Below are 8245 nucleotides of genomic sequence, written 5' to 3' on the forward strand. Positions count from 1 at the left end.
CCTGTTCCAGGCTCATCAACCAGTACGGGGACTCCCACCCCAACGACTCCAACCACCCCACCGAGGGAGACCACCTCCGTCACTGAGGGTCAGGGGGGAGGTGGGTCTGAAGGGCTTTCAGATGGCGCCATCGCAGGCATCACCATTGGTTCTATTGCCGGTGTGGCCGCTGTTGGTGAGTCTAGTTTGAACTGCACCCCATTATTTGCTTCCACAGGGACACATGAGCGATTAACATTTGTGACGTTGGAAGTATTGCCAAAGTTAATCCTGAGTGTCCCCAGCCAAAGTTAAGTTTAGTGTGTACCTTCGGATCGGCTCGGAGATCTCAGTCGTTATACGGCAATCAGGACCAAAAGACTAGCAAATTGACTTCAGGAACATTTATCACTAGGTATTTATGACAAAAGTACACTGGAGGTACATAATGAACTTGACTTGGGCAGGGGACACTCAGGAGCCATCTTGTACCTTGACCACATACTTTACCTAGTTGACATCCATGAAGCAGTCCTAAATTATAGGACTATTCCCAGTTTCTACATTTTGATTCAAAGCAAGTCTTGAAGGGGTATTATAGGTAGTTATGAACTAAGGTAATGTGGGAGGAACTTGAAGCTATCTTTAGCAGAAAATACTCAGGATCCACATTGTGCCTTGACAATGAACTTTAGTTTGAGGTAGGCTTTACACGATCAGGATTTTTGGGGCCGATCAGCGAGTTAAAAAAAAACGATAACTGATCAACGATCCGATCACAAGCTGGAGGAATGTGTCTATTTAAATGACCTGTTCATTTACTGTATATACTTGTGTACTTAATTGCTCCAAAAAATTAGATTTACAATAAATAATGTATCTTTGTTCCTCTATTTATGCCAGTGAGGCACAGTGACCGACAGAACAAATGAATGGTCTTCTATTGGATGGCAGGAAGTAAATACAGTAATTAATATATCCACTTTTTGTGACATTTTTGTTTGTTGGTGTGGCGTGAGATTTTTCAAGTGTAAAATATGTTCCTTGGCTCCATAAAGGTTGGAAATCACTGCTCTAGTCAGATCGTGTATTCTAATCAGTCAGGTCAAACCAAGATTACAACATGACAGAAATAATGGGTGCTAACTTGCTGTAATTAAATTACTTTATTTTTAATGTAATTACTTCACCCACACCGAAACGTTAGAGCATGATTCAACAGAACGGCGGCATTTTTACATCCAACCGTTCGTGGTACCGCGAGCTTGCTAGGCTACATATTGTTTTTATTGTCTGCTTGCGAGCCGTATCGTATTAAAAGTACGGGAACATAGCAAGCCTTAACGAACGTCCTCTCCTGTCCTGAGCACCGGTGACTACCAACACAGGTTTTTCCCCAATACAGTCGGCGCGATCCACTCTTGTTGTCGTCGCCACAGTAACGAGTGTATCCGGTCGCATTTGAGTTGACAAGATAAAGCCCAACGATCGTAAAAAACGGTATGCGGAAAACAAGATTTTATTGCAGTAGTCTGACATAGTGCAATTGTGAAAGAGCAAATTTGTCTTGGAGTCTGATTCGGGCATTACGTGTTGTCTGTCTCAGACGTGCTGTCTGTCCCACACCCCCGACATGTTTTTTAAAATTATTATTATTTTTTTTTATAAATAACTTCATGGCCGTCAGATATTTACAATACTACGTCAAAATAAAATAAAAAATAAAGTAGCTTTTGGATTCAAATATACTGTGCACGCGGCAACGCGGAGTTAATGTCTTTTGCGTAGCCGATCAATGACGTCATTGATCGGATCGGCGAATTATGACATTAAAGCCGATCAGCGGATCAGCATAAAATGCTAAATATCGTCCGATATGATCAGCCCGATAAAATCAGTGTAAAATTTAGTTTTAAGTATCTAAACCTGCCTGACGTTCATGAACCACTCCCAAATTCCAACCTTTGGCCCCGATTTCTGTATTTTGATCCAATGCAAGTCAGAGAAAGCACAAAATGAACTTCTCTTTGGCAGGGGACACTCAGGATCAACCTTTTACCTCAACTATTATGTCATTAAGTATCTTGCGGTACACCTGCACCAACCAATCCCATTCCATCTTTTGGTCCAGATATTTCAATTTTTTATCCAAAGCAAGTCTTGAAGGGGCATTGATTGACCAGTGGTTCACATTGTGGCCTTTTACACAGCAAATGGGTGGTTCAATTCCCAAAACCAGGCCCCTGGAAATCGCAGAGCTGGTCCCAAAAAAGATCAGATGAATGGGATAATTGCTTTAGGAAGGGACTTAATAAAGTTAAGACATACTAACTACAAAGCAGTGGTTGTCAAAGTGTGGTACATGTATCACTCGTGGTACGGGGGCTCCCTCTAGTGGTATGCAAAATAATCACTGAATTAAATGTTCAAACTGACTTACAATAATATTAATAAACCTTCTAGGACTTCAAATTACTTCAGCCTTTTGCGCTACTCTATTTTCATGTTATCATGATGGTCGTACTTATAGGGCCAAGTATTTACATGAGGTGGTACGTGGTGTAAAAGGTTTGAGAACCATCAATTTTGAGCATGTTTCTGAATCCAGGCATCTTAAAAGCTACCTCATAATTCTGGTAATAACAGTGTCACAATGTCATAATAAATGTTGTCCTTTCAGGTGGTGGTATCTTTGGAGTACTGAAGTACACTGGGAGAGTGTGAAAAGCAAGACTGCATCTATGATTATTTACATTTTGAAAACTACTGCTACTAATAAAAGAACACTTTTAATTCCGTTATTTTTCTTTTTGGAGTGAAATAAAAAGGGCTAATTGTATGTGAACGTGTATTTTTTTAAATAAATAATCCTTACAAACGAATTTGCCGTACATTATTTGGCATGACATTTTGTCTGCTATAGTTATTATTTATTTAGCCAGCAGGCTAAAGTCCAGGTGTTCATAACAACTTCCCTTTAAACACAAAGGGCTTCTTCATTTCATGAATACAGTATATGGGCGCACATCGAAACCATATTAAACACTTACTCCACACTCACTAGATACATTTGCATTTTCTCAATGAATCACCAAATTGCTAACTAGCTCGTCTCTAACTAGCTCACTAGCCTATGTGACCCTGGGCGTTCATAACCAAAGTGGCATTACTATTATCATCATTATTATTTATGGCTGTTTGTCAGTTTAAAAAAAAAAGAAGAATTAAAAATAGGAACTTAAAATAAGTTAGTTGTAAGCTAAATTCTGCATTCTTGTCAAATAAAGTGATGAAAAAAATTGTAGCTAGGAATAAGACATTTATGTGTTCCCTATGCGGCAAGCAACCTTCCGAGAGACCAATATGCAAGATCACCGAAGGCGTGAGCCATCTGTGTCCGGGTCCAGAAGAACTTTACACCACATCAAGAAGCTCTTCTGGATTTTATGGTAGCGAAAACCATTAGCCCGTGTGTCAATACAGGTTGCAGTTAAGTTGCTACGTGATAAAAACGAACGGTGTGAGTACCGCCAAAGCCCATACGGTGTGGGTTCATGTTGGGATAGAAGTATAAAAATCAGTTCGGCACAATCTAATGGTGTCTTTCACTCAGTCATGTATTTCAAAAGGAGGGCTGCAAAATACGATTGGTCAGCTCGTTAATGGTTTCCTCAGGTCAAGGTGAAGTAGGGCATGCACAACAGCGCTCTCTGGTGGCTGTGCTGGTGCATGTGTCATATAAATATGCATCAGGTCACACTGACCCATGAACATAAACATGACAGGAGAGTTTAAAAATAATAAATAAATAAATCACCAAGTCAATTTCTTGTAATATTACATAAGAACAAACAAACAAAAAAATAAGCCAAAATGTTGTGTGATGATCTGGATGTTTTTAAGACTGTAATATTTTTTAAAATGTTTTTATGTAAAAAGTATATACAGTATAGAACATTTTTTGGCCTTATTGTAAAAGCAAAGTCTATCTCTTTTTAAAAACAATACATTTCCATGGGAAAAAAAATATATATTTTGTGAAAAAAAAAAACATTTCCAGTTTCTTCTACGAGCCTTATTTTAAAGAATTATAAAGCTTTCCTTTGCATTAACCTTTTTTTGTGGGGGAGGGGAGGGGAGGGGGTAGGGGACTAAACATGCATCAGGTCACACTGACCCATGAACATAAACATGACAGGAGAGTTTATATATATAAAAAAAAATAAAATCACCAAGTCAATTTCTTGTAGTATTAATTAAAAACAAAAAAAGCCGAAAAGTTGTGTGATGATCTGGATGTTTTTAAGACTGTAAGATTATTTAAAAAAAATCCCGTAATTTTTTTAGAAATGTTTTTATGTAAAAAGTAAATACAGTATAGAACCTTTTATGGCCTTATTGTAACTCCAAAGTACCTCTTTTTAAAATCACTCCATTTCCAAGGTAAAAAAAAATAAAATAATTTCTTTTATGAAAAAAAGATTTCCAGTTTCTTCTACTAGCCTTATTTTAAATAATTATAAAGCTTTCGTTTGCAATAACCTTTTTTTTTAAGGGGCTAAACATGCATCAGGTCACACTGACCCATGAACATGAACATAAACAGGACAGGAGTTTAAAAAATATATAATAATAATAAGAAGAAGCACCAAGTCAGTTTCTTGTAGTATTACGTAAGAAGAACAAAAACCAAACTGGATGTTTTTTTTAAAGACTAAGATTATGCGTTATTTTTAAATATATTTTATTTTTTTTATTTTTGCAAAGGTATTCATCAATGAAAACCAAAGCCAGGTAAGTTTGCAATGACTTCTAATGACTTTTATACACACACACACACAGACTCTCTCAGCACCTTATTTCCTGTTGTGCTGCTTTTGGTGTTGTACATTCAACCTAACCTCTTGTCTCTGATAGAGTAAATTAAAACACGGCAGTCAAGTTTGAGACTTTTTTTGTGCAGTCTCTCCAAATGGTGATGTCGTCGACGTTTGAAGTGCAAAGGAAAACAAAGAACCTGACTGTGGCTGTTCGTGGATTCCAGATCATCACATGACCTGTTTGTCACAATCTTACCCACAAGGGGGCGCGCTCACCCAGCAGCCATCACGTCTCCTGCTGGGTAATTATTATTTTTTTGGGTCACCCCTGGCTGTCTCAAGGTGACACGTCTGCTTTTAGAGAGCTCGTAGAAGAGAATGTAGACGTTGCTGCTGCGCACCTGGCTGGGGGACATATAGCTCACTCTGCACGCACACAAAAAACAACAAACAAAAACACAACACTGTGGTTAAAACGCCACAAAGATTTGAAAAGATTCCGCTAACATGCTAACCAGAATGGGGCTCCCTTTAATTGGAAATTCACGCACACATTCACACCTAAGGGTAATTTAAAGTCTTCAATACCATGCATGTTTGTGGGATGTGGGAGGAAACCGGAGTGCCCAGAGAAATCCCACGCAGGCACGGGGAGAACATGCAAACTCCATACAGGTGGGGCCGGGATTTGAACCCCAGTCCTCAGAACTGTGAGGTAGATGTGATAACCAGTCATCCACCGTGCTGCCTAAAGAAAGCATCAAAAGTTATTAATCCTACCTTGTAACTGACATTTCTATAGACATCAAATTAGTTTAATTCATTAAATTTGTATTTGAACATAAATTAAGCACGTGGCACGGTGGACGACTGGTTAGAGTGTCAGCCTCACATTTCTGAGGACTGTGGTTCAATCCCCAGCCCCGCCTGTGTGGAGTTTGCATGTTCTCCCTGTGCCTGCGTGGGAGGAAACCGGAGTGCCTGGAGAAAACCCACGCAAACACAGGGTGCACATGCAAACTCCACACAAACGGGGCTGGGAATTGAACCACAGTCCTCAGAACTGTGAGGCAGACGCTCTAACCAGTCACCCACCATGCCGCCTCTTAAGAGTACATACCATAAGGCAAAAATCAGCAAATTTCCTTCACGCAGAAAAACTTATTTACACCGCTCAAATTAAATGTGCTTAATTTCTTTTTTTGTTTTGGTCTCCAACTTGAGCCAGGCCCATCTCCACCTGCACTTGAGGCCTGCTTCAAGCTGTGCCACATGAATACCATCCGCCTCTTTAAGTACTTATTCTGGAAAAGAAATGACTAAAATCATTCTGTTTCACCTCATTTTTCACGATTACCAACTTCAAAGTGAAGGAACCTGTGTTTTAAAATCTCCTATTACTCCCGTGGTTACACGCATGCTAGTTTTCGTGAAAGAACTTTGTTCACAACAATGTATAAAAACCAACCAATTTATTCCTGACAGAGGAGTCTATACATATATTTTGCAGAGCTCTGGGTTCGTAAATACCCTATCTTATCCTTAGCAGATAAAGTAGTCGAACTAAAACTATCTGATTCTACCCCAGACTTATACAATGTTTCAAAACGGGCCAGTATGGAATCGCTGTCGTCTGATTGGTCCGTAATCTGACGTCATCGTTGTTCGGCAGAATGATGACGATCTGATCTGGCTCCAGACGCCGCCTCCAGGTGTTGCCTGCATTCAATGTTTATAGTGGCTCCCCGCAGTTCCTTTCTTCCTTAACATCTGTCTCCAAATACCCCCCCGATGGGGGCCTTCCTGCAATATACTCCTATCCCCTATCTCTACTCAATACACATCCTCGCTTACCTTCCAAACTAATTATCCCATGAAACTCTATATTATATTCTATTACATATAGAATTACATATTAGAATATAAAGTATTCTATATTCCCTTCAAAAGGCTAATCCCAAATCGATCCTCCAGGAAAATATTAACACATTCACTGCCATTGACGGCTTTAGAAGTCAAATATCCATGTTAACTGGGAAGGCTGCCAGTGAATGAGTTAAGTACAATAGTTTTCTGTTTTTATTTGCCATTTCTGAATTTCAAGTTAGTTCATTCTGTGTTATGACATAATCCTTAACATCGCTCTGTCGCTTAATACATTTAACATTAACATCCGTAAATTATTGAGATAATTGTAGCCACGTTTTCGTAATTAATACAAGATGCACTTGTGAATCAACTCTTGTCGCCACTATGTATTCAACGTATACTGCACTAAAAATGAACGTTTTCAAATGAATGTTGCACTAAAGTTCCAATGTTGAAATAGATTGATGATTGATGTTTTTTTTTTTTTTTTGGTCTTAACCTCAATATTCATAACGGTGCTCCCAGTATTCATATTGCTTGCCGATAGTATAAGGCTTATATGTAAAATATTCACACTACGATGAGAGACCATTTAGAGGAAATGCTGGAACTTTTAAAAGTGATCATAACTCGTCTTTGAGATCAGCATTTTATACACACACACACACACACACGCACACACACTGCACAGGTCAACTCGACCTATATTCAGTCTGTCCAATGGTTGATACAACACAGTATCCCAAAGGTCACAATTGTGACCGGTTATAAAACAAGACTTTTTTTCCCACACGCTTTTCCATGAAAATTTCAAAATATATATCTATATATGATTGATTGTTTCAAAGGGATATTAATGACACATGATTTGAATATTTTTGTGTCTGGGAAAAATTTGAGATGAAATGGGTTAAACGTGTTTGTTTCGGGACAGTTTGTGCTTATTACGTGTTTATTTCTTGACGACTCGTGCTTCTTACGTGTTTGTTTCGTGGAAATTTCTTGAAGAACGTAATTAAGAGTGTGCCGGCGGCTGTGTCTGTCCTTGTCCACTTGTGAAAGCATTACAATACGTTCTAACTAGTGATGGTAGGCTTGATTTCAATGAGCCAACATCGACACCTTGTGTTTTGGCGATCGGAGACGTGCCATTGTGGTAAGTTAGTTCGTTTTATTTTGCGCTAGAGACACTGCTCTTTGTTCTCAAGTGTGAAAGTAGAGTTAGGTTTACGTAAACGTTGGACGCATGCAGACACCGTCACAGAAATAACCTTTTCATGACTACTTACATTACATTACGCGTGGACAGACTTACAAGCCAACGTTAATAAACGGCGCCGAGTTTTAACTCGAAACAATGGCGGAGCAACGAGCTAGCTAAGAACGCTCGTTGGACAGCAACGGGTCGCCGCTTTAAAAAAAAATAAAACAAATAACCCGACTCGACTTAGCCCTCCTGCTTCTTTCTGATTTGTGGCCCGGGCCGCCGTCGCCGGTGGTGAGTTATGGCCGGGACGAGTTTCTGCTACTCGGTTATCAGCGGCCAGCAGCAGCACCGCTACTGTGACGGAAGTACC

The 8245-nt window shown here is 39.4% G+C and overlaps 2 long non-coding RNA genes across 2 annotated transcripts; one reads left to right on the top strand and one right to left on the bottom strand.

The window, feature by feature from the left end:
- The first annotated feature begins 2 nt into the window (after positions 1-2).
- LOC133467525 (uncharacterized) lies at positions 3-2861 on the top strand. Its single transcript, XR_009785238.1, has 2 exons — positions 3-175; positions 2660-2861. It is a non-coding gene; the product is annotated as an uncharacterized LOC133467525 (long non-coding RNA).
- A 1397-nt stretch (positions 2862-4258) lies between these two features.
- LOC133467526 (uncharacterized) lies at positions 4259-8245 on the bottom strand. Its single transcript, XR_009785239.1, has 3 exons — positions 7958-8245; positions 5388-5547; positions 4259-5225 (listed from the first exon to the last, which is right to left on the bottom strand). It is a non-coding gene; the product is annotated as an uncharacterized LOC133467526 (long non-coding RNA).

The sequence above is a fragment of the Phyllopteryx taeniolatus genome, chromosome 17 (assembly GCF_024500385.1).
Source record: "Phyllopteryx taeniolatus isolate TA_2022b chromosome 17, UOR_Ptae_1.2, whole genome shotgun sequence".
Lineage (NCBI taxonomy): Eukaryota > Metazoa > Chordata > Actinopteri > Syngnathiformes > Syngnathidae > Phyllopteryx > Phyllopteryx taeniolatus.